The following is a 27,617-nucleotide window of genomic DNA, read 5'->3' on the forward strand; positions in this document are numbered from 1 at the left end:
TTGGGAGGGCGGTGCGGGAGAGATGCTGAGGGAAAGGGGCAGGATGAGCTTCCCGTTCAGACCCGAGACCTTCCTTCTGTTGATTTTTCGAACAGGTTTAATGCAAAGAGGGTGGTGGGAGCCGCCCGACGTCTCCATGATGTATTTTGCTTTCCAGTCTTCGGCGAAGCTTTTGAAAAGATCTTTTTGGCTTCCAGGATCAGCTGGGTCTGTGGGAGGTGGCGCATCCTGCACTTGGCTGGCCAGCACCCCACTTGCCTTTAAGAAAAGATGAGACAACATCATCATTTTGCACCTGTGTGCATATTCCCCAGTTTCCACATTATTTTTCCTCTTTGTGCTGCACCCCAAGAATTTCCTGGATGGTTTTTACTGCAGTCAGCTCACTGCTTGGAGGCAACATTGTTGTGCCAAGTGAAAACTGGCCTGTCCGTCTCATTTTGGATCCTGGGTGAGAGGTAATAGTAAGTAAAGTATTTCTGCAGAAACTATTTAAATCCTGAAAATTTCCTGCAAGTGTGTTATTACAATAATCACCAATATAAAATGCAGTGTTAGCAGCAGCGTAGGGCAGCTTCCATCAGCTCTGACTGCTCACAGAATGCAGTAGTGTGGCTGATGGAGAAGGCCCCTTGTGTCCCCAGAGCGGTGGAGATGGGAAGGCCCCTTGTGTCCCCAGAGCAAAACCCTTCCCTCAGTCTCCCAGGCACAGCACGTCATACTTCAGTGCAACAGAAGGTTTCATTGTGGGCACACTACATCTGAGTTTAGTCATACAATAGTTTGATTTTTTAAATGTAAACCTCTTGGACTACACAATTTAAGTAATAGTGTTAGAAATTATCTGGAATGAATTGACAGTTTAAATGTGTCACATCACATTGCAGGACCTTTGACATATGAAACAATCCTGTACCAGCAGAGAAATGTTTAGACAACCCACTCCTCTTTTCCACCTCTGTCTTTATGGTTAGATTTCCAGTTCATCCACTGCCTCAAATCAGCTTAATAATATTGACAATGTACAGGTGACACTTAAATAACATATAGAATTTTAGTTTTAGTGGCTTTGAGGAGTAACTGAAGGTTAGATCAGCCACAATGAAAACATTTTAAAAAAGGATCTGAGGCCCAAATCCCAAAGGTATTTATTTAGTCATTGGACTCCCAAGGAAATGGAATTGAAGCTAGGTACTTCCTCGTAATATCTTTGTAAATTTGGGCGTCAGACCAATTTTACAAACATTCCAATTTTACAAACATTACCTAAATACTTTAGAAGAGGTGGGTCGAGAGAGCGAGTCTCCCTCTCTAGCAGTGAGATGAGGGCCACAGTCCTAAACCCTGACTTGCAGGCAAGACCTCCCATGCTGCCTTTGATGAATGTGCTTTAAAAAACACAACTCTGACAGGGCTAAGAGGGTGCAAAGTAATGCGTTGTTCGACCTATTAACAAGATGCTGCAGTATACATTTTATTCAGTACTGTTGCAGTGAATTAAGTATACATTCATCTTTCAGCATGGAGAAGTATTGTGGAATAAGCTTACAATGCAATCACAGTTACTCTGGCTGTTTTCACAGACATGAACTCTATTTTCATAGCTTCTTTGAGTGATGTTTTTTTGGACAGGGACTGAGCTGAGTGGTGAGGGTGCACTTGTATCCCAGAATGGGAGACCTGCACCTGAAGTCATTGCAGAAGAGCTCTCTTGGTTTTCTGCTGTCACCTTGGTTTACCTCATAATAAATTCCTTGCGCACACAAGGCTTTAGACTGACTGTGATTGTAGCCAGGAGAGCCAAATTATGTCTTCTAAGCTCAACCTGCAGCAGCCTAGAGCACCTGCTTAGATTTGCACCTCACTCTGCCGCAGCTGGAGTCCCCTATACCCCTGACTGTGTGTGTGCAAGGACAGCTGTGGGCACAGAGGTGCTGAGCCACACTCGTGTGCTGAGCGGAAAGGCACGAGCCAGGTCTAGTTCACAGTGACCCTGAGCTCATTAGCCTTCCCGAAAGGCAGGTGTGTATGTCAGCACACAGTGCTGTGCCAGCAGGCTGACGTGGTTCCCAGCATTATCAGGTTCCTCCCTGCATTTGAAGCTCAGTGCTTTTCCCCTCAGTATCGCTTGATCCACTGGGTATAGGGATGTTGCAAACTAAGTGGGTAAAACTGCCATAGATGTGATAGCCCCCAAACTTAGGATTTGTAATGATTAATCATTATCTTCCTCCTCGGCTCAGTCCTGAGTGCCTGTGCACAAGGATTTATTTCCATTTCCATGGAAAATTTGAGGGTGCACATGTATTTTAATATTGTTGCATTACTATAAACCCCCAAGTCTGTACTCCTGTTGTAGTACCCAGGTACTTTTTTGATATACAACTAAGTCAGAGCAAAGCACGCTGCTAACATGAGAGCTGTTACAGGGTTATTTTTCTTTCGGCAGAATTTGAATGCCCATGTAGAAAATTATACCTTTAGAGCTATGTGTACAATAGTACAGCAAATAGCTACACTTGTATAATTATATTGACATACACCCTAGATCAAGGCTTCAGGTACCTTAATTACTTGTACTGAAAATGTTAAACCTAGATTATCTTCCACTGAGGTTAGTGGAAACATTCCAATAAGTTTCAGTGGGGCTTACACTCTGTCTTTAAACAGAATTGCTGAGGATCAGAGGAGCTGGTAGTATTGATCACCTCTTCTGGGCATTTGTTCTACCATTTTTATCTTGTATGGTTAAAGAAACAGTGACAACCACAAAAAAAAATCAAAAAAGATGAAAATTCTTCCACAGTTAATGTAACAGAAGCCTGTAATGTGCTTACCTCTACTGCATTTTTACAGCAGGAAGAAAGCCATGTCTGTATGGAATAAGTGCTCTGTTTAAAAACGTGCTTCTGAGGACATAGGATTAACTATGAATAGTATATTCTTATCTTGGACTGGTGCAAAGTCTTGTTAGAGATTGCGTTAGGTAAAAGATGTCAGAGAATAAGTTTTGGACTATAACAAATGTTCAATAGCTAAGGTGCAGCCCTGAGCTGGTGTTTTTCCAAGACAAACTAACACAGCTGAAGAGCATCTTTTCCTGAACACATATGTTACACAAAAACCTGCATTACACAAGAACACCTATGATCTTTTTCTTGAGATGTAATTTATGCTTAGATATTAATTCATGAATTTAGAAAGGACATAATAAGCTGGAATAATTTTAGCTGGAAACATAGTTAGGAAAAGCATATTCCAGAAATATTACATAAAAATGATTTGTAAGGCTTTAGTCAGCCTCAATACAAGACTCTTAAGGTGGATATGAGGCAAAAATGGCCCCCAGTCAGGGTGAATGCATTGTTGTCAAAGCAGACATCATCTGAATCACTGATTCTGGGGAACAGAAACCACCTTCTGCTTGGATGAGTTTTGAGACAATAGACCATGTTCCTGAAAGCAGCAGGATAGGGAGTTGATTTATTTTTTCCCCCACATTTTTTATTCATTTAAAGGCACTATATTATATTCTGTTTTCTATGTTTCAAACATACTTTATTTTTCATGCTCACTTACCAATTAATTGAGTTATTTTCCCTTTCCAACAGTTGTACTGCGAGCAATCAATTGATTAGCTAGCTGCAGCAAAAAAAGAATCGCAAGATGTCTGGCTAATGTACAACGTGTAATATGAAAAGAAAAGGCAGCCTTCTGAAGTATGTAAGTATAAACAACATCAAACAGCTGTACAACAAAGACAAAATCTGTCACCAGCAGGCAAAAATTCCAGAAACTGAAAGCCCATATTCCCTGCTGACTGGGAAACAAGAGTACGAGAGAGGGACAACAGAGTGACACAACAAGTGACAAAACAAATGCTTGTGGCCTACAATGAATTTGTACATCCAGACTGCAGTCTGGAAAAATATTGTTTAGCAAGTCAGCAGTAAGTTTCATTCCATGGTGAAAGTGATTGCTTTGTTAGTACAGTATCAGTTAGGGGTTTTCTATGGGAGAGACACTACCCAGGCAGACCAAGATGTGATAACAGTACTGATTGCCTGCTCTTTTTAATGATGATTTGTTTTATTGGATTGCTGGGACATAGAAAACTCTGAGTTGTAGGAAAATCTCTTTTCTACTCCCATGAGGTTTTACAGTATGGAAACTTGTGAATGTCAGGCCTGAATAACTGCAAGTGTAAAAAAACACAGAGTTATTTTGCTGGGTCAGGTCAGCGTTTAACTTTCTGATCATTTTTATATGCTACACATACATAAAATGTTAAGCTCAGTCTGAGGTGTAGGAGCTTTAGGAAAGACTTAGGAAAGAATTCGAGATTTCAAAGCAATTAGAGAAGAATAATTTAATGATCATAGTGTTTTCAGATCTTGCTCAAGTAAATAGGTGTTAAGGACACTGAAATGCTAAAATATGTTTAGGACAAACCTGACTGCAAAGAGAGAAATATCAACAGATAAGAGTTCTCCTGGAATTACAGATCCTGAAAAATTCCTAATTTAAGACTTTTTGGGAATCATAGTGCCTTATTCTAGTTTGATTTAACTTGTAAGTTAATTAAATCACACAGTATTAAGACCTTGTTTAAAAAAAGGCAAGAGTATCAAACATAGATTTGATTATGAACAGTTATTGTATTTAACTTTGGCCTTTGTCAGAACCAGAGTATCTTTCAGGTGTAGGTTAACACCTTGTGGCCTTTTATTTAATAGATCGAAGAAGAGATTTGTGGTTTGCTTAAATTTATTTTCTTAAAGAAGAAAGGGACTTACATTAGTTTCATCTTCACAGTTGTACACTTTAGAATGTAGCTCTATTATCTCCTCTTGGCCTTCTCATGGTTGTTCGTAAAATTTTCTAGAAGTCAGATTATCATATGTCAAGAACTTATGAAATATTAGCCTATCAGCACACAGTAAGTCCTTGACAGTCTTTTCAAACACAGTCGTCATGTGGAAGCTGTACTTTACTCAGGAAAAATAGAATTATGCAAATGCAAATATTGTTCTGTTTTAATGGCACATTATTTAGCAAGAGGGCAGCCATGTATTAGAAATATGAACATACTTTGATTTAATTTATATTGCTTTGCGGACTGTGTTTTCCTCTTCAGATACTCCAGGGTTTAATTGGTGAAGGCCTAACTAATCAACAATGCCTATTTTTTTAGTGTGCCTTGTACTGTTTCTGCTACTCTTGACCGAAGGGATGGAGCAGTGAGTCACCTACCAGACGTTATTAGAGCTGAGACAACAAGAAACCAGATGAAACCTCTAAACTGTGTCTGCTTTCCAGACCATGGAAATACAGCATATTGCATTTGCTTTGACGTCGGCAAACTGCAAAGCCTGGTAAGGACTCTTTTTTACAATCACAAGTGCAAATTATATGCATAGGCAAATGGCTGTATTCTAGCACATGTCCTAGATGCTTTAAATGTCACTGCAAGCCATTTACTCCATTTAATAATAGTGACCAGTGGCAATAAGGGTCTGAAAGTTACAGGAAAGTATTTATTTCTGTTTGTTGTGCATAAGTCCATGGCAGTGGATGGAAATCTTTTTGCTACTCAAATGTATTGTCCATGTGCATTCATAAAATCAAATTACCTTTTAAAACTTCTGCATGCCAAATTATTCTAACTATCCAGGCCATGCTATATAGTCTGATCAATGAAAATCTAAATTATTTTTACAGAAATGTGCACATGTTTTTTTGTGGAGCAGGGAGAGTGTCAACAGACAGTCCGTAGCTATAAACACTCCCATGAGGACAGTTGTAGTATTTCAAGTTTTTGAGAATTTGTGGTTAAGAAAACTGGGAGTGAAATACAGAACCTCTGTCTCCTGGTCTTTTTTAGAGTGTATTTCAGATCAGTAAGTAATAGTTGAAATTTTTTAGTGATTCATATGAAACAAATCAATGTCTCCACTTGTAGTAGATAGATAGTTGATAACTTTGTTGATACCAGTTCCAAAAAGCACGAGAGTTGGGTATCAACAAATATTAAACCATTCTCCCACTACGAGAGGGGATCCTTCCAGGCCACCATTGAGTCATATTGCCTGGATAGCATAGGGAAGCAGGTGCCCTTTTGCTCAGAGGTGATACGTGTAAAGAGAAGCCATCCTGGAGTCAAGACGTTTAGTCTATTCCATGGCATTACTAAGTGATCACTCCTGTTAGCTTCAGCACTTTGTAACATGAAGTTAGGTATGACCTAAGTCTCAGTACAGATCTCATCTCCCAGCTCCAGTTCTCCTATTCTGCTCTTGAAATTGTACTACAGGCAAACGTAACATGGCTATATGAGAGCTGGGATGAAAGAATCAAGAAATGAGCAGAGAGCTGCTGAGAAATTGGGCCAACAGCAACTTATTAAGAAGGTGCCTGCAAGAGAAGGAACCAAAAATAGCAAGAGATTAAATGGGTTGAAGTAAAGTAGATAGGAACTCACAGAAGGAGAACTGAAAAGATAACTGCTAGAGCAGCAGGAAGGGTTTTTGAAGTGATAGTGAGAAGACTGGCTTGGGACATGGGAAGAGAGAAGCAGCGTGAAGAAGGAGCTGCAGAGAAAAAGCACTTGAGAGTGACTGTATGAAAGAAAGTCACATGGACAAAACAGTGAAGCTTTAGCAGGGAAACAAAAAAAGCTAGTTCAGAAAAGCAGATGACTAGGAGAAGGGAAACATGAGGCTAGTTTAAAGGAGAATGAAAACAGAAAATGTGTTTGCATGGGATAAAGGACATAGGACAAGAAAGAACCAAATGCAAAGTGAGAAATCGAGAACTTTTGTCATATGTGTAATATGCAAATAGAGATATTTAGTTTGAGAAAAAAAAATACTGGTTGCCTGCCTCTTTCTTTAACAAAACATAAGGAGTCTAATGTGTAACAGTGCTTTGGTTGTGTACAAGGATACAACTTTTTTCATCCCTTGGCTAAGAATGTGTGTCTTACCTTGGCCAGTTTTCTCCTCTTTTAGGCTATAAATTGCACTTGCTGATACCAAAAAACCCAAAGATAAGAATTGTGTTAGAAAGATATTCTACATCATGTATCTAGGCATTCAAGAAATCCCCCAAAGGTCACACAAGCATTTATTCCTCAAGTCTTTCTCATAACGATAAGCAAGTAGGCGATGACAAAATGCACATGAAGTTCACAGCTTGGCAGCAACAATTTCACCAGTAGGTTGTCTTAGGATTTGCCTAATTATCCAGGCAATCCAATCTTCCCTCTTGTTGATTTAGTGAAGCTATGTCAATGTTATGCTGGAAGTTGTTTAGCCACATATCTTAAACATTTATGAAGTCAGGAGAAATACAAAACTGTATATTGAAACATCATAAAAAACATCAGGTATAATTGATTAAGCCCTAACAAGGTAATTTGTCTTCTGTAATGTATATAGCCTTTCTCTACCAGATTTCCACTCTCTTTAAATAGTACATTGTGAGTAAACATCATTATTCAATGGTTTTGGTTTAGTACATAGTCAAAACTTTGGCTGTTGTCATTGTCATATGCAAACAATGTGATAAAACCTTGAAAGAAATTCAGTCATTCCTATATTCTGATTTTTCATTTCCTATTCCAAATATACCTTATGATATGGAATTGAAGTTTTCTTGAATTAGTATTCCCTCAAGGATGGGCATTTCTGCCTTTTTTTTTTAGTGTTTCATGCCACACAGTTTTTAGTGGTTGCTATGGTGAATAAGTTTGTGTATTAAATAGAAAATAACAGAAATCCCACAATAAAGGTTAGCCATTCAAAGCTGGATGCTTCTCTGAGGCTACAAAAACATATGAATCCTTCATTTGGAAAGATCTGACTTTTAAATTTCATAAATTAAAGATGCTCTAATCCATTTGCTCAAAGTAGAACTAGCCAGTATTCTCAGCTGACTGTGTGTCCTCCAAGTTGCTAGTGCAAGTACAAAGTAATAGGTACACTGATACTTAACTTGCATGTGGTTCTTGTTAAAATACACAAGAAAAAGCCATTCAATGATTCAGAACAAAGACATGTATTTCATTAAGAAAAAGTACGTCTGCATGGAAAGGTTTTAATAAGCACCTTGATTTTTTAAAAAATCATATAATTCTGTGTGCTTCAATATGCAGGAGGATTCTGCTTTTGATAGAGGCCTGAATCCTATGTTATTTAAGAATCATAAAGGATCTGGGAGCAGAGGCAAAGACCAAACTATGAAAATTACAGCAACTAATATGTTTTGCAAGTTATTTTCAAGTACTTAGCATGTGAGTGGGCCTGAGTGGTACTATGCTCTGGAGTGCAAATAAATATTTGTGCTCACATCTTAGGAACCAGGGGCCATCAGCCCCCCACTAAATTAAATCTAGGTAGCGTTAACAAAACAAATGACCCAAAGGAAAGGTAAAATGTGCTGGAAGAGCAGCATATGGATAGAAATGGCAACAAGAATTGCTGCATTGCTACAAGAACTGTGAAAATAAACAGCAAGTGGTACCATGAAAGCAACAGGGACAAGACATCCTAGAACATGAGTGTTATCATCGTCCATAAAACTCTGTCATAAACTGATCACCAGAAACTACAAATGAGCCCTAAAAGGAGATGCTTTACAAACAGCAGATGGTGCAGCACTGCAGCTGGAAGGAGTGGCAGAAGGGTGACGCCAGAGCAGTTTGAATGCAGAAGGAGCAATTTGCCATTGTTGCCCGGTGCCGTAAATGTTATCAGTAGATGAGTGGCTGCACAGCAACAGTTGAAGAGCATCACCAGCTGTTAAAAAGCCCCATTGCCAAGCATTTAGCTTTTGCACTTGGTCTGAAAACTACAAAAATTTGACTTGCCAGCAGCTGCAAGCCCTGAAGATATAGTCCTGTTGCTGATCTTACACTGTGCAAAGACAGGAGAAGGAAGAACTGTTGGAAGAAGTTTATATCGTATCACCAAGTTTATCATTTAGAAACAGGCTGTCAGAAAGGATTATGAAAGACAGATGATGTGACTAAGCTTTAAACAAAGAAAAAGCAATAAAATCACAATGCTCGCAGAAAAACAACGTGTTCATTAGTTGTAGGAGAAAAATTCTAACTTCAAAGTACAGGTTGTGGAAAGAGAGCAATTATTGAAGGAATAGAATATACTGATTTCAGCTGAAATTCATCACGAACAACTCAAAAGCATTAACAATGGCTGCTTTAATATGGTCTTATGCAAGAGAGGAAAAACACCCATAATTTGCCCAAAATGGATGAATGGATAAAAGAAATTACCATTTGTGTGATGTAACAAAGACAGAATCTGGGGGAACTGAGGGAACATTAATGATGTGTCCAAAGGAGCCAGGCAATCAACTGATTCTAACACAGGCATACAACTCTCAGTCATATTTTAAAATAAACCAGTGAATCAACATGGTTGTCAGCCTGCAGCAAAACAGGTCATGGTAACTTTCTAGGTGATGCTCTAATGAGATGAGATAATGGATGCAGAGCAGATGTGAAACAGCTACCCAGAGACAGGGCAATGAAGGACTCAGTGGCATTGTGGCTTTACCCAGGATGAGTCAATCATCTACTGGGCTAGTGACTCAAATCACATTATTTTAACTTATGAAGCCCTTTAATTTTTGATTAATGTGACTTCTCTGGCTTTTGGAAGTGTCTTGGTCTTCCAAGAGTATACTTTTTATTTCAGCATCTTTGAATGTCTTTCTGCAAGTAGGCTACAGGTTATATCCTTGTCCCTTATGGAGAAGAGGAACTTTGATTTGTGTGCCCTGCTTTGGCGTTAGGAGACAACCCTTGTACGGATAGCATCGTTAAAAGACTTCGTAGGGCAATGCCACGCAATCTGGTAGAGGCCAGTTTTCACATAGTTTCTGTATTTTTCTGGGTCACACCCTCCTCCCTGTGGACAAACAGACCGCCTTGCACCTTGGAGCCAGGCTGGGTAAGGGACAGACCACCATTCTGTCAGTCGAGGAAAAGTCAGCATGTGAACTATTACAGGAGCTTGACCCCTACAGATTAATGGACCCTGACATTATCCAGCTGAAGGTGTTAAGAGAGCTGGCTGACGTTGCTGCAAGGCCACTCCCCATAATCATGGAGTTTGAGGGATGTCCCAGAAGACTGGAAGAAGGCTAATGTCACCTCCATCTACAAGAAGGGCTTCAAGGAGGATCCAGGAAATTATAGGCCCATCAGTCTTAGTTTAGTCCCTGGGAAAGTTACGGAATGAATCCTCCTGAGGGATTTCACAATTTCACAAGTCAAATGAAGCACATGATTGGGAAAAGCCAGCACTGATTCACCAGGGGCAAATTATGCTTGACAAACCTGATCACCTTCTATGAAAAATGTAACCTGCTCGGTTGATGTGAGGCAAGTGGTGGACATCATCTTCCTGGATTTCTCCAAGGTTTTCAGTACTGTTTCCCACAGTCACCTTCTAGAGAAACTGATGTGTTTCGGTCTATACAAGGGATCTGTGCGGTGGTTGAGGAACTGCCTGACAGGCTGTACTTAGAGGGTGGTGGTAAATGATTCCTTTTGAAACCAGCAATGTGTCACAAGGGGGTTCCCCCAGGGATCAGTATTGGGCCCAATGCTGTTTGACATCTTCATAAGTCATCTGGATGTCTTCATCAGTCATCTTTGTAAGTCATCTGATCAAGAATACCCTGATGCATTTTACTGATGACACCAAACTGAGTAGGGAAGTGGACACTTCAGAGGGGGAGCCACCCTGCAGGAAGACTGGCTGGAGAAGTGGGCTAATAAGAGCCTTATGAAGTTCAACGAGGACAATTACAAGGTCTTGCACCTGGGAAAACATAATCCAGGAGTGCAGCACAGGCTGGGATCTACCCGCCTGGGGAGCAGCTCTGTGGAAAGGGACCTGACGGTCCTGGTGAGCAACAAGCTCCATATGAACAAACAGTGTGCTGCAGCAAAGAAAGCCAACAGGATGCTGGGCTGCATCAGCGGGGGCATCACCAGCAGAGATAAAGGAGTCATTATCCTGCTCTACTGTGCTGGTTTGACTGAAAATGAGTTAATTTTCTTCATGCAGTTAGAAACCTTTCTTTTTCATAGCTAGCATGGTCGTTATTTAGACTTAGTTTGAGAACAAGAGATGACACACAGCACAGAGTTAATGTTTTTAATTGCTCTGGTCTGAGAGCCATCGACATTCTAGGTGCTGTGCCCACAGGTGTGAGGCATTGAGTAAGGGGAGCATAGGTGGGGCAGAGCTTGACTGACATCCAGACTGATCAATAAGAGTATTCCATCCCATTAGCATCATGCTTTGTGTTTAAGGAGAGTAGGGATCTTCTGCTTTCTGTCTTGTGTTTGCTCTCAGAAACCTGTTCAGGGGAGTTCTGCTCGGGACATTTAATTTGGCCTTTTGCCATCCTGCTGTTTTGCAGAGGCCTCTGGGCTTTTCTGCCTTTCTCCTTTTTTTCTCTCTAACGGGATCGGCTGTTCGGGACCAGGTGCTGCTTCCTGGGACTGGCTGCTTGGTGTGGACAGAGTTCATGAGGAATTGTCTTGAGTATCTTTTATTTCTATTTTAGATATATATTTACTATTAGTGTATTAGTATTTTGTTATTTTATTAAACTGTGTTTATCTCAATCCAAGTTTTTCCCTTCCCTTTCTATTCTTTCCCCTCTTTGGGGGATGGGGAGGGGCAAGTGAGCGGCTGTCGTGGTTGTATTGCTAGTTCGGGTTAAACCATAACAACTAGTCAGTGCTTGTCAGACCACACCTGGAACACTGGGTTCAGTTTTGTTCCCAGCTGTGCAAAAAGACATGGACAGGCTGGAGAGGGTCCAGAAAAGGGCCACAAAGATGATAAAAGGACTGGGAAGCCTGCTGCATGAGGAAAGGCTGGGAGAACTGAGTTTGTTAAGCTTTGAGAAAATAAGGTTAGGGGAGACCTCATCACCATGCTCCAGTATTAAAAGTGTGGCTATAAAGAAGTTGGGGATTCCCTTTTACAAGGAGTCACGTGGAAAAGGGGTAATGGGTGCAAGTTACTCCTGGGGAGATTCCAATTGGATCTAAGACGGAAATTTTTCAGAATGAAAACAATCAGCCATTAGAATAATCTCACCAGGGAAGTGGTGGATTCCCCAGCATTGGATGCTTTTAACATTCAGCTGGACAGGGTGCTGGGCCATCATGTCTAGACTGTGCTTTTGCATGTTTCATCTGATGATAGAACTTCTCTTGAACTTTGCATTTACTACAATGGTTTTTTGCTAGCTACAGGGAATGCTTCAGCTTTTAATTGACCTTCCAATTGCAGTGTAGACTAATGACTGTGCAGAGCCTGTCCTGGGACAACAAGGTGTTTGTCATCTGCAAAGTGGGCTGACAGCTCCACAGATCCCTATAAGCTGACTGACCTGTAAGGCAGCAATGTCAGAAAACAGTTCCCGCAGTGCAATAATAAACGGTGAGGATACAGCGCTGTAGGAATTTGAGTTACTTCTGTTCTGTGTTGAGAACCTTTTTTTGCTAACATCTCTCCTCTGGAACAAAATTGTGGAAGGAAATAAAAAGAGTTTTGATTTATTTAGGTTTTGGTAACCTTTAAATTGGACTGAATTACCTGACAATTCTATTTTATCTAAGTGATGAAAATGCATCTTGCTGTAGGTACTTATTGAAGTAAAACAATTAATAAGGGAAATGCCCCTGGAAGAAGTTTCAGTTTTCTCTTATCATAACAATGGATCCTCAGAGCATGCAAAGAATCTTACTCTGGTTTATAATAATGATTTCTATATCCTTATATATTTCAAAACAACTGCCTTGTGATTTGCGAGTTGAGTTGTCACTTTTTTTCTAGGTTCACACAGCCTAAGGCAGAGAGCCCTGTGCCCAGGAGCTGACTGGGAAGATGTCACTCTTTCTTAGCTGGAATAAAGCGTTTATATTTCAGCTTCTGCCTTCCACAAGACTGAATCCTTTCTTGTATCTCTGCTTGACTGCTCCCAAGTCTCCAGTCATACAAATACGTTCACAGTGTTATTGATCTGTTAAGACCTGCAAAAGCAAAGCACCGTTTCTGATGGTGATGTATCCTTCATCCCTTCTAGATATGTATGTCATAGAGATGTGGCAAGGGACATAAACACCTTGAGTCTTATTCCCAGAAGGCTACAGTATTGCCATTGTTTAGATCAAAATATTGGTAAATAAGCCATTTATTTCAACATTTACTTTAGTAAAATCATACATTACACAAAGCACAGGTTTTCCTATGACTTTTTAACCTGTGTATGTTTCTTTCCAGCACAATTCCTACAAGTGGGTGGCTTCACTGCATGCAAATGCATCTGTGTCAGCCTTTGAAGGAAAAGGATTTCACCTTAAGTTATCTACTTTTGCAGCTATGTTTTTTTTAATCTATTCAGATTCTATCTGAATAGAGCCGTTGCCATGGACTGGTCTGTCATTCCTATATGTGTTTGTGTTGAATAAGCTCTCCTTCCTTTCTCTTGGTTGCTCCATTTGGAGCCCGTGGTTAGACACAAAAAGCAGGCCATGAAACTGGAAGCCATAACATTAGTGTAGCACACTGCTCCCCTCATTAATTAATTTTCACCAGTGTGGTATCCAGTTATTTATTAATAATTGAGATATTCTGAAGTCAACATGAAAGCTAAGAAACATGCAGATTCTTAGTTCTGATTTCAGTTACATCCTTCCTCTTGTTTCTTTTCAAATTCCTTGTCAGGGCTCAGTCTGAGTAGACGTCTCTGAAATTAGGATAGGAGGGGAGGGCTTAAGACCAATCAGTAGAGCAGACTGAGCCCATTCCTGGACCTAAGCCTGTGTCAGAACTGGGGCTGATTGATCCAATATGATCGATGTCTCTACAGCCATTCAGCTGGTGAGGCTGGCTTTTAAATGACAGTCAAAACAGTTGTTATAGGCTCTGCACTGGTTTAACTGCAACTGTTTCCCCCCCTGTGGTGGGAATGATGTGGAAGCATAAAGATGTGTTTGTGTGATAAGGAACTCTGAAAATGAGAGTTGCTGTTGAACAACACAAACTGTGATACTGCTAGCATTTTCATAGAAAGATAAGGGAGGTCATAATTGCAGCGTGGAACACAACAAAGCTGTAACAAAAATGTTTTCTAGTGACTAATATTTTGTTGTAAATGACAGTGAGGGTTTAAAAAATAAATAATTAGAAATTACTACCTTTACTCTTATCTCTCTATAATTTCACATGCTGGTTTGGGCTAGAACCTCAACTGCCTGTGCATCGCTCTGAGCTCTATTGGACTGGAAAACAAAAGTGATTTTTAATGTAAGGGATTCTGTAACCTCCTTTGAACTGCAAGGTTGAGCTGCCTGATGCCTCGGAGGGCTGTGCGGCACCCTGGAGCATGCACCATGCTCAGACTCGTCCTTGCTGCAGCGTGTGTCACAGCGTGTGACACAGCTGGACTGTGTCGCTGGTACTGCCATCCTGCCTCTCCCCTTTTTTCCTTTGGTCACAGTTGCTGGACTGTGGTTATGATGTTCTGTTTTGTAGTTTATATCTAATAGTGTCTGCGTACTTCATAGCAAGCTTTTGCCAGTGGCATTTCAGTCTTTGGAAAGCTTTCACTCTGCATATTTGAGGAAGGATATCAACATTGCACATGCAGGAAGTTAATTTAGGCATTTTTTTAAAGGACATGTAACACCATGCAAGTATCAAGAACAACTTTTGAAATGATGTTTCTGATTGTTTTCTTGTAATGATGTGTACTCAAGCTGAGATGTAAGATGTTCCCACAACACTGAGTACACTGATGTTGTTTTAAGTTAAGGGGATGTTACGGTTTGAGGAAGTATCAGTTTGCTGATAAACATAGAGACTGGGCAAACACTTCTGTGAAAACATGATTTTACAAAGAGCATCTCGCCTTGTAATAAAACTTTGATTTAGCTTGTCTTGGACAAACTTTTCTGGCAGTTCCACTGGGTTATATTGCTGATGATGGAAAGCTGTCCGGAATTAATCTTGCCTCAACTACTAACTGATGCTTTATTTTAGGAAAACTGCAGGCTGTGGATAAACTGTCAGTTTTCTCAGTCATGGTGTATACAAGTAATGACATGGAGCAATAAGTTGTTTTTTCCGTATGTTACGCTATAGTTTAATGCGTGGCTCTAATTTGCCATTTGCAATACTTCTAAATAAGCAAATTAGGAGGGGGACAAAGGAAGGCACTTCAGAGAACTTGAATCATGCCTTATACTTAAAGCAAAGCTCGCTGTGTTGAAGAAATATAGCAGAGACCAAGGAGTTAATGTGTTCTGGTGGATCATCCCTACATACCTTTCCCAGCCACCAGCCAAGTTATTTCTCAAATGCCAGCCAAGAACTACTTGCAGCTGGCACAAGTTCACAGTTATCAGTGCAATGGAAAAGGGGTGAGTCAAAAAAAAAAAGAGTGGTGTGGCTCTGTTGATAGTGAGGTGTGTGTTCCTGTGCTCTTATCCAGCTTGTACAAGTAAGAGAATAAATAGGTAACAAAGATAACATTTATACAGTGATTCAGCTCAGTGGTATGTGTGATAATTTCCTAGGTCTATGGAATCTGTTTCATGTTGTGGAGTGTATGAAATTCATTCAGGACCTGTGGAGTTCATGTATGAGCTGGTTTCCGTGAGGTTCATGGAAAGATCATTTTAATTGTAAGTGATTTAAAAAAAATACCAAACAAAAAGTTCTTCAGTTGTTTTGTGTACGACACATTAGGAACACAGAGAGGTTGAGGGGTGGAGAGAGCACAGATGAAATACTGAAAAGAACACAGAAATATTTCAAAATCTTAACTATGTGGTGTTTAGCCTGGAGAAAAGGAGGCTGAGGGGAGACTGTTGTTCTCTACAACCGTCTGAAAGGAGGTTGTAGTGAGACTGGTGTTGGTTTCTTCCCAAGTAACAAGTAATAGGACAAGAGGAAATGCCCTTACATTGCAGCAGGGGAGGTTTAGATTGGATATTAGGAAAAACTTCTTCCTGGAAAGGGTTGTCAGGCATTGGAACAGGCTGCCCGGGGAAATGGTGGAGTCACCATCCCTGGAGCTGTTTAAAATACATATAGATGAGTTTCTTAGGGACATGGTTTAGTGGTGAACTTGGCCGTGCTAAGTTAATGGTTGCACTCAATGGTCTTTCTTCTCCAACCTAAATGATTCTATGGTTCTTGCAAACAGAAAGTGAGTGGATCTAGCAGATTCCCATAGCTCCCCAAAACTGCAACATAGGGTGAAGATAAAGTGTAATTCCAGTTCTGAAGTTAGCACCTACACATAAAACAGGACCTCATAAAGCTCAGCATTTCTGTAACTCCTTATTCTTTGTGGACCCCATGGCATAGAAAGTACTGACTGGAAAACAGACTGAAAAAAATACTGGGCTGCAGAAAAGGATCTTACACATTGTCAGGTCAGCCTTGTCTGAACACATACAGGGGAAAATGAGCCATGGAAGATTTAAACTAGAGGTGAATATTGCTTTTCAAAGAGCTAGGAGTACCAGATAGGAAAAAACATGCTTCTTATGGCTGGTTAATCGCCACGGTTAGTTGATCTCTGTAGCTTGTACTGAATCCTGGAAATGAGACCATTGAAATGACAAAAAGCAACCAGCATTAATGCATTCTGGTGCCTTTTTCACTATAATTGACGCCTGTTTAACACACTAGATGTCTCTCAGTCATAGTGCAGTCTTTTGTGCACACCACATGCACATAAGCACATGTGTAAATGAAAGTGTCAGATTTGCAAGCAAACCTGCAATGTTTTTAAAAATTGTAATTGAGTTTAACACCAAACACATAAGTGCCACTGAAAAATTAGTCTGTGCCCAAAGTCTTGCATGTCTGAGTAGCCTGTTAAAAGCTATAGAAGCACTTACTCCAACTAAGAAGCAGTAAGATCTGTGTTCCATTTAGGCTGTTGAATACATCTGCATGTGTTTGTGTGTGTGTGTTTTCACACAGGCATGTGCTCATCTGTTATTTCTAATGTAAAAAAAAAATATTTGGATCTGCTACTCTTTAAAGTGAAAATCTCCCCAGGCTGTCCCAAACTGCACGTCACTGTTCTGAATGAATAAACAAGTTAACTCTGCTCCTATCCAAAACTCAAGAACGTGAAAGGCAAGTATGAGCTGGTGTTGGTCCCGTCGTGACACATGGATGAACGCTGCTGGGGAGGCCAGCGCCATCCAGGAGTGTCCTGTGGAAATATCCCCATCTAGTGGGTGTCACTGGGCTGAGGACACTCCTCTGGCGCACCAGGACACTGCCTGCCCAGTTTTTAAAGCAGCTGCGTATCTGTTGTTTTCCTGAGAGAAAACAGCAAAAGCAGGAACTTCCTATTATCTGTAAAATTTTTTCAGATTTTACATGGGTGTTCTAAGAATACGTACAATATTTAATATGGTCTTTCAATCATAAACTGTTCTCCTTTTCTCACTAGAGTGTATACTGAGTCCTTTAGGGCTAAATAAGCTAAATTATCACTGATGGCTTGTCCAGGAATTTTCAGAATGAGTTTTAAAAGAAATTAAAAACACTGGAAAGTTTTCAGGCTTGACATACACTTCCCACAGTTAAAGGTAATGCTTATCTCAGAGTATATTTTACATAAGGAGCTCATTGGGATTCGAGAGCTGGTATGTTTGTAAATATTCACTATTGTCTTCAAGACAAAACATCCAAAAGCAACATGAAAATATGGTATTATCCTGACGTGAGACATGGCTACAAAATCCTGTATCTACTCTCTCCCCTATCTTTTTGAGGGAGTTGTTCTTAGCTGGTGAGAAAAGCAAGTTTGTTCTTCGACCCACTAAAATTAGTAGGAGTTTTGACATTAATAGAGTTAGGGCTTGGTGAGGAACATTTTAGGAAGGAATACAGCATCGCAAAACCTGCAGTACAGTCAATCCAAAAGAAAGTATCGCACTCATGTAATGGTCACGCAATTAATGCTTTCTTACTTGTCTTTCTCAGAAAGGATTAGTGACTGAAATGGTGTAATAGTTATTTAAGGATGGTTGAATAATGTAATGGCATCTAACTAATCAGATGCCTATTGCTGATGTTTGTAAGCATGGCTCCTGATTCTCCAGCATCCCATCCAGGCCAGGAATTTCTGTCGTAACTCCAGGCTGCAGCACATTCTGGGGCTTCGGGTAGAAGGTGAGACAGGCTTCTGAGAGGAACTATGCAACACCTCAGGTGGCTGGGATTGTAAGAAATCCTCATCTCTCCCGTCACACTTGTTAATGCTTATCTTATTATCAACATGTATAGAACATACATACTTTTACACACACATGCACATATATTATATTCCTCAGAACAGCAAAGATTCTTTCTCTATGAACATATTATAGATATGTATTACTTTCTTATTCAGCTGGCTTGTTACATATATGCGTGTTTTTTTCTTCTTAGCAAAATTTCCCTCAAAATAGTTTACATTACAATCTACAAGATATGGTTTTAAAATGCAGGTTTCAATACCGTGTTTATGAAACCAGGCGATTAACGTCATTAGCTCAAGAGAGGCACCGTAGAGACAGGTGCCGTGCATGTTTCTCGGTGTAGCTCTGCCAATACACATTAATCTTGATCTGCAACATTCCTGCTATTCCAGTCCTGGGCCCCTCTCATGCCAAATTTTATAGTTTATTTGATAAAGGTATAGCAATGTTGCCATTGAAGCAGAAGTTACTGTGAATAACTTTTACTCATTTTCAGCCTGTGTCTTTTCCTTTGCTGGTATGATCTGTCTTGTCCATGGCACCTGTTATGAAGGGAAGGGCCCAGACATGAGGCTGACTGGCACTGAAGTAATCCCATGATTTTACATGATCTGAATGTCAAAAGTAAAGAACCCCAAAGTTAATCATTGCTTACTATGACTGACTCAGCCTCTCTAAGCCTTTTCTATCCTCAGTCCTTGTCACTGTGCCACTTGACCTGCTTCCTCAGGGCTGGACGATGTACCACTGTGCAGGGCACAGGAATACAGTCTGGGAAGGGGAAACGATTCTTGCAAAGCTTTAGGGGCCAACTCTGCTCAGACCAAAAGTTGTTGGGGGAAGGATTGATGCCTTAGAGCTCACTGGACATAAAATTTCATATCTTTGGGAGTTACCCTTCCCTTTCTGTGCTTGCAACACAACTGCTTTTTCTTTCAAGTAGAGAGTAGTATCCAGTTTCAGCCAATAAGGACATTTGTATGCAGGAGTTCTGCCTCCAGGACTGGTAGTAGAGGTACAATCTCCCGCCACCACCACACCTGTTCTGAATCTATAGGAGGTCATTTTTATTTGCTTTCATGCCATACATCACCCCTGGCAAAGGGATAAGGACAACAGAACCCTGCTGAGCAATTGATATGTTTGTGCTGCTCTGTATTAAGGACTAATGTTTTTTCATCACTTAGGTTACACACTTCTAGCATATTCTGTTACCCACAACTTAATCCTTTCAGGATTTTTCTGCCAGCAGGCAAAATGGAATGATACATTTTGCTCCTGCTTAGCTCACATTATATATTCCTTCTAAGGACAGATATATGCCGAGTACTTATGACAGTAACAAAGTGCAGATTTGTCATAGACTCCAACTAGACTAGGATGGGCTTTGCAAAAAAAAAAAATCCTGTGAGGTGATACCTAGATTTGTAAAACTTTTTCCCTTACTTTCCTGGTGTCACTGTTAGCACCCTCTACGAGCTCAAGAAACAGCCCTGCAGGAAACGACAACACGCTACAACAATTTGACGAAGTGAAACATTCCTAACACTGGAGCATCTGGCCTGACATACAGTGCTTGGTTACTGGCCCAGGACATACTACTGGTGTGGCTGGGAGCAAGGAGACCCAGCTCTTTCTGCACAAACGCTTGCATCCATAGGGCTGAAAGGCAGGTAAAATGGACAATCCCTTTCCATGTGGGACCCTGGTAGATATTGTACCCACTGGCATGAGATCTCACTGGAGGCACACAACAGACAGATGGGCATCCTTCAGTATTTCCAAGGTTTCACTTGACTGCTGCTCGACACAATGAAAAAAATTCAGCAGGATCATTCCCTTGTGCAGAAAATACAAGGTATTTGAAATAGACACTTTATCAGCAGAACAAAATAGCATGCAGGACCATAAGCCACAAGATCGCATTGTCAGTATTTCCAGTTTTAAGCAGCAAAAAAATCTATATTTTAGTTCCTTAGAGCATCCAGCTGGTGGTGCCAAATAGTAACTGCAAAGGACATTTTTTCTGTATTTAGAAGGCTTGGAATAAAGACATCTTTACAGTTATTTCTTATATTCCTTTTAACAATTGTCTTTCTCTCTGTCAGTGAAATGAGCAGGTCAGCCTCTAAAGTCAACGGTTGTGTGTTTATGCCTCACACAAAGGCAAATATCCCCCTCTGCTCTGATTTATTTGAAATCTCACTTTGTGCATGGGGTGTAGAAGATGTATATAGAGATACATGGATGATAAGCAGTGGAAGATCAGGCCCAGGACACTTTGCCTTGGAGTAATATGTTTATTACTTCATAAATCATAGTAAACCTTAAGAACACATACACCTGTTTCCTTGGGTAGTGAGTATCTCTGTACCTGGCATTTATATAACTTAAATGACCTCATGTCCTATCCAGGATCTTTAACACATTTATTATGGCTGTTGATGAGTCAGCTTGTGACCTTCTTTTTCTCTGAAGTTCAGTAGTTAAAATTATTTTGCTTGGAAGAAGATACCTGTTTTCAAATTTAAAAGGGAGAGTGCGGGGTGGGGGGGAGGAGGGGTGGTAAAGGAACACCATGTTATGTTCCATTGACCTAACAGTGACCTGCAAAATGTGCTGGTGAGAACAGAAAATGTATTACACCAATGACTGCAGCCACAGTTTGTTTTCATTCTTTTTGATATTTGATTGTAAAGGTTGAAGCAGGGGAAAGGGAGTGCTAACCTGAAGCACTAGCTTTCCTATGGCTCCCTGCCACCTAAGTCGGTGCTGACTAGAAAGGTTCAGGTTCTTTGCTGGCAGGTAGGAGATGATGAGGAATAAACCCCAGGACAGCCAGTTTTTACAACAGGGTCACGGATATGGTTATTTTAGGAAGTGCTTTGCCCTGTTCGGGACGGTGCCCACTGTTCACATGGGCCCCCTGCTTCCCACTGAGAGATTGCAACAGCCTGCTGCTTGCACAAGACCTGGGTTTTGCTGAGATAGGCTGAGCAGATGGCAGAGTGCGAGTATGACCAGTCGGGGCGGGGAAAGTATCAGAAAGGTGAGTCAGGCAGAGGGAGGCACGTGGAGGATGGCATGAGTGAATCACAGAATCACAGAATGTCAGGGATTGGAAGGGACCTTGAAAGATCATCCAGTCCAATCCCCCTGCCGGAGCAGGAGCACTTAGATGAGGTTACACAGGAAGGTGTCCAGGCGGGTTTTGAATGTCTCCAGCGAAGGAGACTCCACAACCCCCCTGGGCAGCCTGTTCCAGTGTCTGTCACCCTCACTGAGAAGAAGTTTCTCCTCAAATTTAAGTGGAACCTCTTGTGTTCCAGTTTGAACCCATTACCTCTTGTCCTACCATTGGTTGTCACCGAGAAGAGCCTGGCTCCATCCTCATGACACTCACCCTTTATATATTTGTAAACATTAATGAGGTCACCCCTCAGTCTCCTCTTCTCCAGGCTAAAGAGCCCCAGCTCCCTCAGCCTTTCCTCATAAGGGAGGTGCTCCACTCCCTTCAGCATCTTTGTTGCCCTGTGCTGGACTCTCTCCAGCAGTTCCCTGTCGTGCCTCCTTCACTTGGACTCCAGAAATGGTGGACTCGTGACCAACGCAATTTGTCCAGGCACTGTGACAGGCCTTTTCCAGACTAAAGAAAGCAAACAAATGTTGTATGCTGAGTGAACACTGAGAAGGTTCTTGCTTCAGAGGCATCTGCTTAAGATTTCTGCTTTTCCACATTTCCACTTACAAAATAATTCCTTCATTTGCTCTCAGGGATGAAGACACTTCAATATGCATGTTTCTGGTAAAATCATGGTATGAGAAGGAATAGTAATCATATTGTCAGAAAAAAACTATATTTAGTCTCTGGTACAGTAAAATCAATTGGCGTGATAGATTTGTTCAGTATTCTAAAAATACACTATGCAGTAGAAATATTAGAGGAACAACTCGCTCTGTTCTGAGGCTTTGTGTCTAACAAGTATGACTTGGTGTTGTTTTGCTCTGCTAAAGTATACCTCATGAAATCTCCTGAAGTGTTCCCCTTGCAACTAGGGAGGCTAATGATTTACTCAGACTCATTAAGAAAATTAAATCCTCTTCAAAGAATTATACCCAGTCGTTCTGCAAACATTTTGACACACAACGGCTGCACTCTGCCCTCGGTTGCTCTTGTGAAATCCTGCTGCAGTGAATGGAGTTACGTGCAAGGACGGGGCTGGACGACAGCCTGTTTGACCTGGCCCAGCAGTTAAGTTTACAGCATTTCTTCCGGGGATCCCATTTAAAATCCCCACAATATCAATTGATCTTTTCTCCACAGTACCTCAAATCCTTCTTCCAAGGATGGCTTGAGATGCAGCAATGGAAGAAATACGGAACAGATACTACTGGGTTTTTTGCACCCACATAAACAATGAACACATCTGAATGCAGGGAGGTAAAAAAGCCCTGGTTAAGCTCTGGTTGCTCACACCTGGGCTGTGTGACTACAACCAAGAACAGAACGTAGCTGATTGTCCTTATGTGTAGGTACAGTCATTTGCCATTTGATGAAATCAAGAGGGTAAATTGTACCATTGAAGGAATTTCTCAGGCAATGTACATGCTGCCTTTTCTCCTGGGTGTTTAGTTAAAGGAGGTTTTCCCTTTCCTGCAGGCCACCAGAGTGTTTTCTTTTTCCTTTTGATCTCCCAAGACTCGTTTTTTTAGCCTGCCTGTGTTACCTTAATTCCTTTTGATAAAAGAGCCCTTTTATGATGCATTGTGAAGTTGCTGGATAGGTCTATTTGACATACTGTGATTAAACTGAATAAGCAGCTTTTTAAATGTCATGTATCACTTCATTTTTCCATATGTCTCATCACTAGATTTCACAATATCATGAGCGTCATGACTTTTGGTGGGTTTTGTTGAGCTCCAGCTTCTCGATATTTTTCCTTAAAATAAACATGAAAATAGCTTCCACATCAAGCTCTTGTGGTTGCAGAAAAACACTTAATAACCTGCTCAGTTATATGTGGAAACCAAATTAAAAGCATATCTATAGTGAAATACTGACTGGGGGGCCTGAACCATGATTTTAGAATGCTTGGGATTTGTGACATTTTCTACACAGTTGTTTGTTGTTTATCAGCAGATAAGCAATAGGATGGGATTTCTTGTACTGGAAAATTTCACATTAGGAATTCAATGAGTATTTAGTCACACTTACTGACTGTGCTGTCTTCAGCACATGGTAGTTTTCAACATGTGAAAAATGTGACTGATCATTTAGCAATTTACTATAAAAATGAAATATATTTCTATGGGCTTGTCAGATCATCTCCTGCTTATAAAGTTTTCTAAACTTGGAATATCTGAGCTACTTCATGGTTGTGGCCTTTGGTTCCTGGGAACCCCTACACTGCACATGGTATTTTAAGGAATTACTAGAAAAAACAAGATTTGTAAAACTTTTCTAAAATCAAATTTCTTATTAGATATAAAATTGTAAAAAAAAAAAAAAGCCTGACTGTCAGGGTTTTGTTTGCATGGGTTTATTTTCTTACCAGGTTGTTTTATGGCTTGGAAGCAGCAACCTGGTTTTATACCTTGTCTCTTTTATTTTAAACGAATAAATTACCATTCAGATTTCCTGTTCTAGCTTAATTACCACAACGTTTTATTTAGTAAATAATGCATCTTATTTGATTCTTCAGTCAGAAAGTAGAGAAAAATACTTTAATTAGTACCTTTATTTTTTTTGTCTAAATGAAAATTTAGAAACTTGTTTAAAATATTGGAGAAAGAATACTATAGGCCTTCAGTCCGCAAGGATTTAAGCACATGAGGGATCTTCATGAACTCTAACAATCTCATTTAGAAATGACAGTTCTTGTATTACATTATGACTTACTCTCTGCATTTAGCCACTGCTGCAGTATTTCTGGCTTGTGTAGCTTTTCAAGACCTTAAGATCAATGCTTTTAATAAATTACTTTCAAGCAAAGGTTTGTTCGAAACCTTGAATTTTACAGCAGACATCCTGTAATGATAGAGGGGGACTTTTATTTGTTTATCAGCAGTGAAATCAATATACGAGCACAGAAGAATTTGTCGTGGAAGCTACTCTCTGATAGCAGGGACATATTGTTATAAAATAGTTTGCATTTCATAACCTCAGTTTTACAGACATCGTATCACTGCAGCCTATAAAAAAAGAGTTGACCCATTATGCAACTGTTAGAAATGAACTATAAAGGACAATAGGAACTGATAACTTCTAGAGAAGCATTCATACCAAATGTTTTTATTACCAGTGGAAGTATTTTTACATGTGTTTTATATAATAAATTGATCTATTTTATAAATAAAGGACAGATTCTGCACAAAATTAGATTCTTGGTAACATGCTAAAGATTGTTGCTTTACACATGTAATACTTGCACTGTTCAGCATTTAGATACTTATACATGATTTTCAAATAGGCAGAAATTTCTGAATTTACCATTCATAGTCTTGTCTTGCCCAGTTTTTGTTCCAATAGTATCTGAATCTTCATTGTACACTGATCTACAAAACCAGCAGTAATCACTGTTGGTTTTTTTATCGTCTTTTCTTCTTCATAATGAAAAAGTAAAAAATGTATGCAATAACTGGCATTCATTTTTCTTGTACAAATTGAGTAAGCCAGATGCTCGGTCCAAGTAGCTGTTTTCCTTCTCTTTTATTTCCAGAACACTTGTCATTTTTCTGAGGGGTTTATTCCGAGAATATTATGTGATTTTATCTCTGTGAGAGAAGATGCGTAAACAACAGGGCAGAGAATTTCTAATGCCAAATGCCAAACTAAACCCAGCAGGGCTGTAGCGGATCCCCAGGTAGAAACACTCATGGAGAATGAGAGAATCTTTTTGAACTATCCAATGTGAAACCTAGCAGTGACAGAGAAAATACTTCTCACCTGACACTTCTGTAGTCTGCCTGATGTTGTAGAATATATTTTGTCTGGACACCTCATTTTCTGCTCAGTTTCTTCTCACCACTGCAAAAGCATACAGAATGTCAAGCAATGCAACTGTCCTCTCTCAAATTAAAGTTCCAGTGCTTTACACAAAAGGCAAGAGGCCAAATCCACAGCCAAAATTTTGGAGGTGGCAAGGGCAGGGTAGCCCAGCTCAGCTGTGGGCTAGAAACACTCACTGTTGAGCTTTTAAATACAAGAGTAGCTTCTCTCTTTCAGATCTCATGTTTCTATCCTTACCTTGGTTGTTGTTGTTACAAGTAAAAGCCTCACAGCATTTGCACTCTGAGGTATCCAGGTAGGTATCCCCTTGGATGGTTTGAGGGATGAAGGTTAGAAAAAAAAGAAAAAGGCATAGGAATGGGGGGAAAAACACTAAAATAGGCTTTGGGTCATAGCAGAGTGCAGAATATTTGTGTCAGAAGAAAGACTGCTACAGACCAGGTTCCTATCTTTTGCCTATGTAGTGAGCTTTGCATGCTAATTAAAATCCTTTGAAGCTGATAGGACTGAATAGTTGTGGGTGAATTTAAGCTGATATATAAGTCCTCGAATGCTGCGTATTCTTAAGGATGAGGTTCTATCAGAAGCCAGCCCTAACCTTTCTCTTGTTTCTGTTGTATCCTTGATAGATAAAACCAAAGCTGGAATTTGTTGAATGTTCCTGTTCTGACCCTGATCCTCCAACATCCCATTTAACTACTCACATGATAAAGTTATTTGTAAATGTTAAATCTTTGCAGGATTATGATCTAAAGGAGTATTAGAGCCTGATCCAACTACTTCAGAGGCCTGCCCTAGATTTTGGTGATCAGCGTATCAGAGCCACACTTAAAGGGATCAAGATGCTGCCAGTGCTTATTGAAGATACAGTTTTCCTAAAAGCCCAGGTCAGTGTTCTAGTATTGACACATCCAGAGCATGTGATACAACAGTGCATGTTATAGAGTGTATCTCACCACACTCAAGCTTAGCAAAACTCTGATGGTTCACAGTGGCTCCAGTAGCCTTTACTTTATTTATGCTTCCATAATCCAAATGCTTAGCAGTGTAAATATTTCCTCTGCGGGGCTATACACAGAGAGATGTATTTACTTATATAATGTGTGAGGCTATGCCATGCAGAAACGCAAAATTTTGCTGGTGTCTGGGATGAGGGGGTTACCTGCTGCAGCAACATGGAGGCCTTAGCAGGTCGTGGTGGCCCTGTCCCCAAGGTCCATGCCCAGGGCTCTCCAGACCAAGCCTTTCTTTGGAGAGGGCAGCAGCACTTCTGCAGCTTGTACATACTAGGCTTTTTTAAATAATAAAGGAAGAAAACAGCATGCTAGCCTGGAGGATTTTATGTACAAAAAAACCCCATGGCATTTCTTTTTCCCCACATGGTTTGCAATTTATCTCAGGACTAGAGAAATTATGTTGTCTTGTTTTGTTTGATATGATGATAGTCATGTTACCATGTGTTATGTGGCCATTCCACCCAAGCACCTTTGCACCCATTACAAACATGCATTAGTTTTGCTTAAGAATGATAGGAATAAGAATTACTTCTATATTGTGGTGAAGAAGGTAAGGGTTTGTGATGCAGCTGTGCCACATGGACATGGACAATTTGTTGCAGCCAGAATACAAGTTCCCTTGCCAGATTTGAGTTTAAGAATACTTCCTTTCTCATTACATGACATCATAATGAACAAACTGATATTAAATGGTATACAATAATCATTCACTGTTGCATAATACCTTTCATCTCAGGATTTCAAAGCACTTTACAATCATTAATCTGTACCTCTTAACCCAGTAATCACATGAGTAAGGTCTTCCTCACACAGAAGAAACATTTCCATGTACTTTCACATCCCGTTGGAAATGAGAGGCGAAGAGGCCAAGTTTACCCAAACAGGAACTGGAATTAAAACTCAGTACATCTGTTCTCCATCAGCAGCTTTCTTCCTTTCAAATGCATCTACAAATCCAAAAGTCCCAATAAATATTTAAATATAGGTGGTTTTGGTGCTTATTCAAAACCTGATGATGCTTGGTTTGAATTTAGGATCTCCAGCTGAAACAGGTCTGTTCTGTTGCTTCGTAGAGAAAAAATTCTGTCATGTCATGCATGCAATCTCAGCAGTTTTGTGTGTTTTAAAAATGTCTTTCTTCACAAGCTGGATTTTGTTCAATATGTGTTACCAATTCTGACATATTGATCAGCAGTGTTTGGGACAACAAGAATACTTATCCAGGTGAATAGTCGTCTCCCATGTGAATAACTAATTACTTCTAATC

The 27,617-nt window shown here is 40.2% G+C and overlaps 1 long non-coding RNA gene across 1 annotated transcript; it reads left to right on the plus strand.

Moving 5' to 3' along the window:
- Positions 1-149: 149 nt before the first annotated feature.
- LOC135579671 (uncharacterized) lies at positions 150-26,822 on the plus strand. Its single transcript, XR_010473274.1, has 4 exons — positions 150-458; positions 3,612-3,723; positions 5,195-5,375; positions 26,075-26,822. It is a non-coding gene; the product is annotated as an uncharacterized LOC135579671 (long non-coding RNA).
- The last annotated feature ends 795 nt before the right edge of the window (positions 26,823-27,617 follow it).

This window comes from Columba livia, chromosome 5 (genome assembly GCF_036013475.1).
Source record: "Columba livia isolate bColLiv1 breed racing homer chromosome 5, bColLiv1.pat.W.v2, whole genome shotgun sequence".
In the NCBI taxonomy this organism is placed as follows: domain Eukaryota; kingdom Metazoa; phylum Chordata; class Aves; order Columbiformes; family Columbidae; genus Columba; species Columba livia.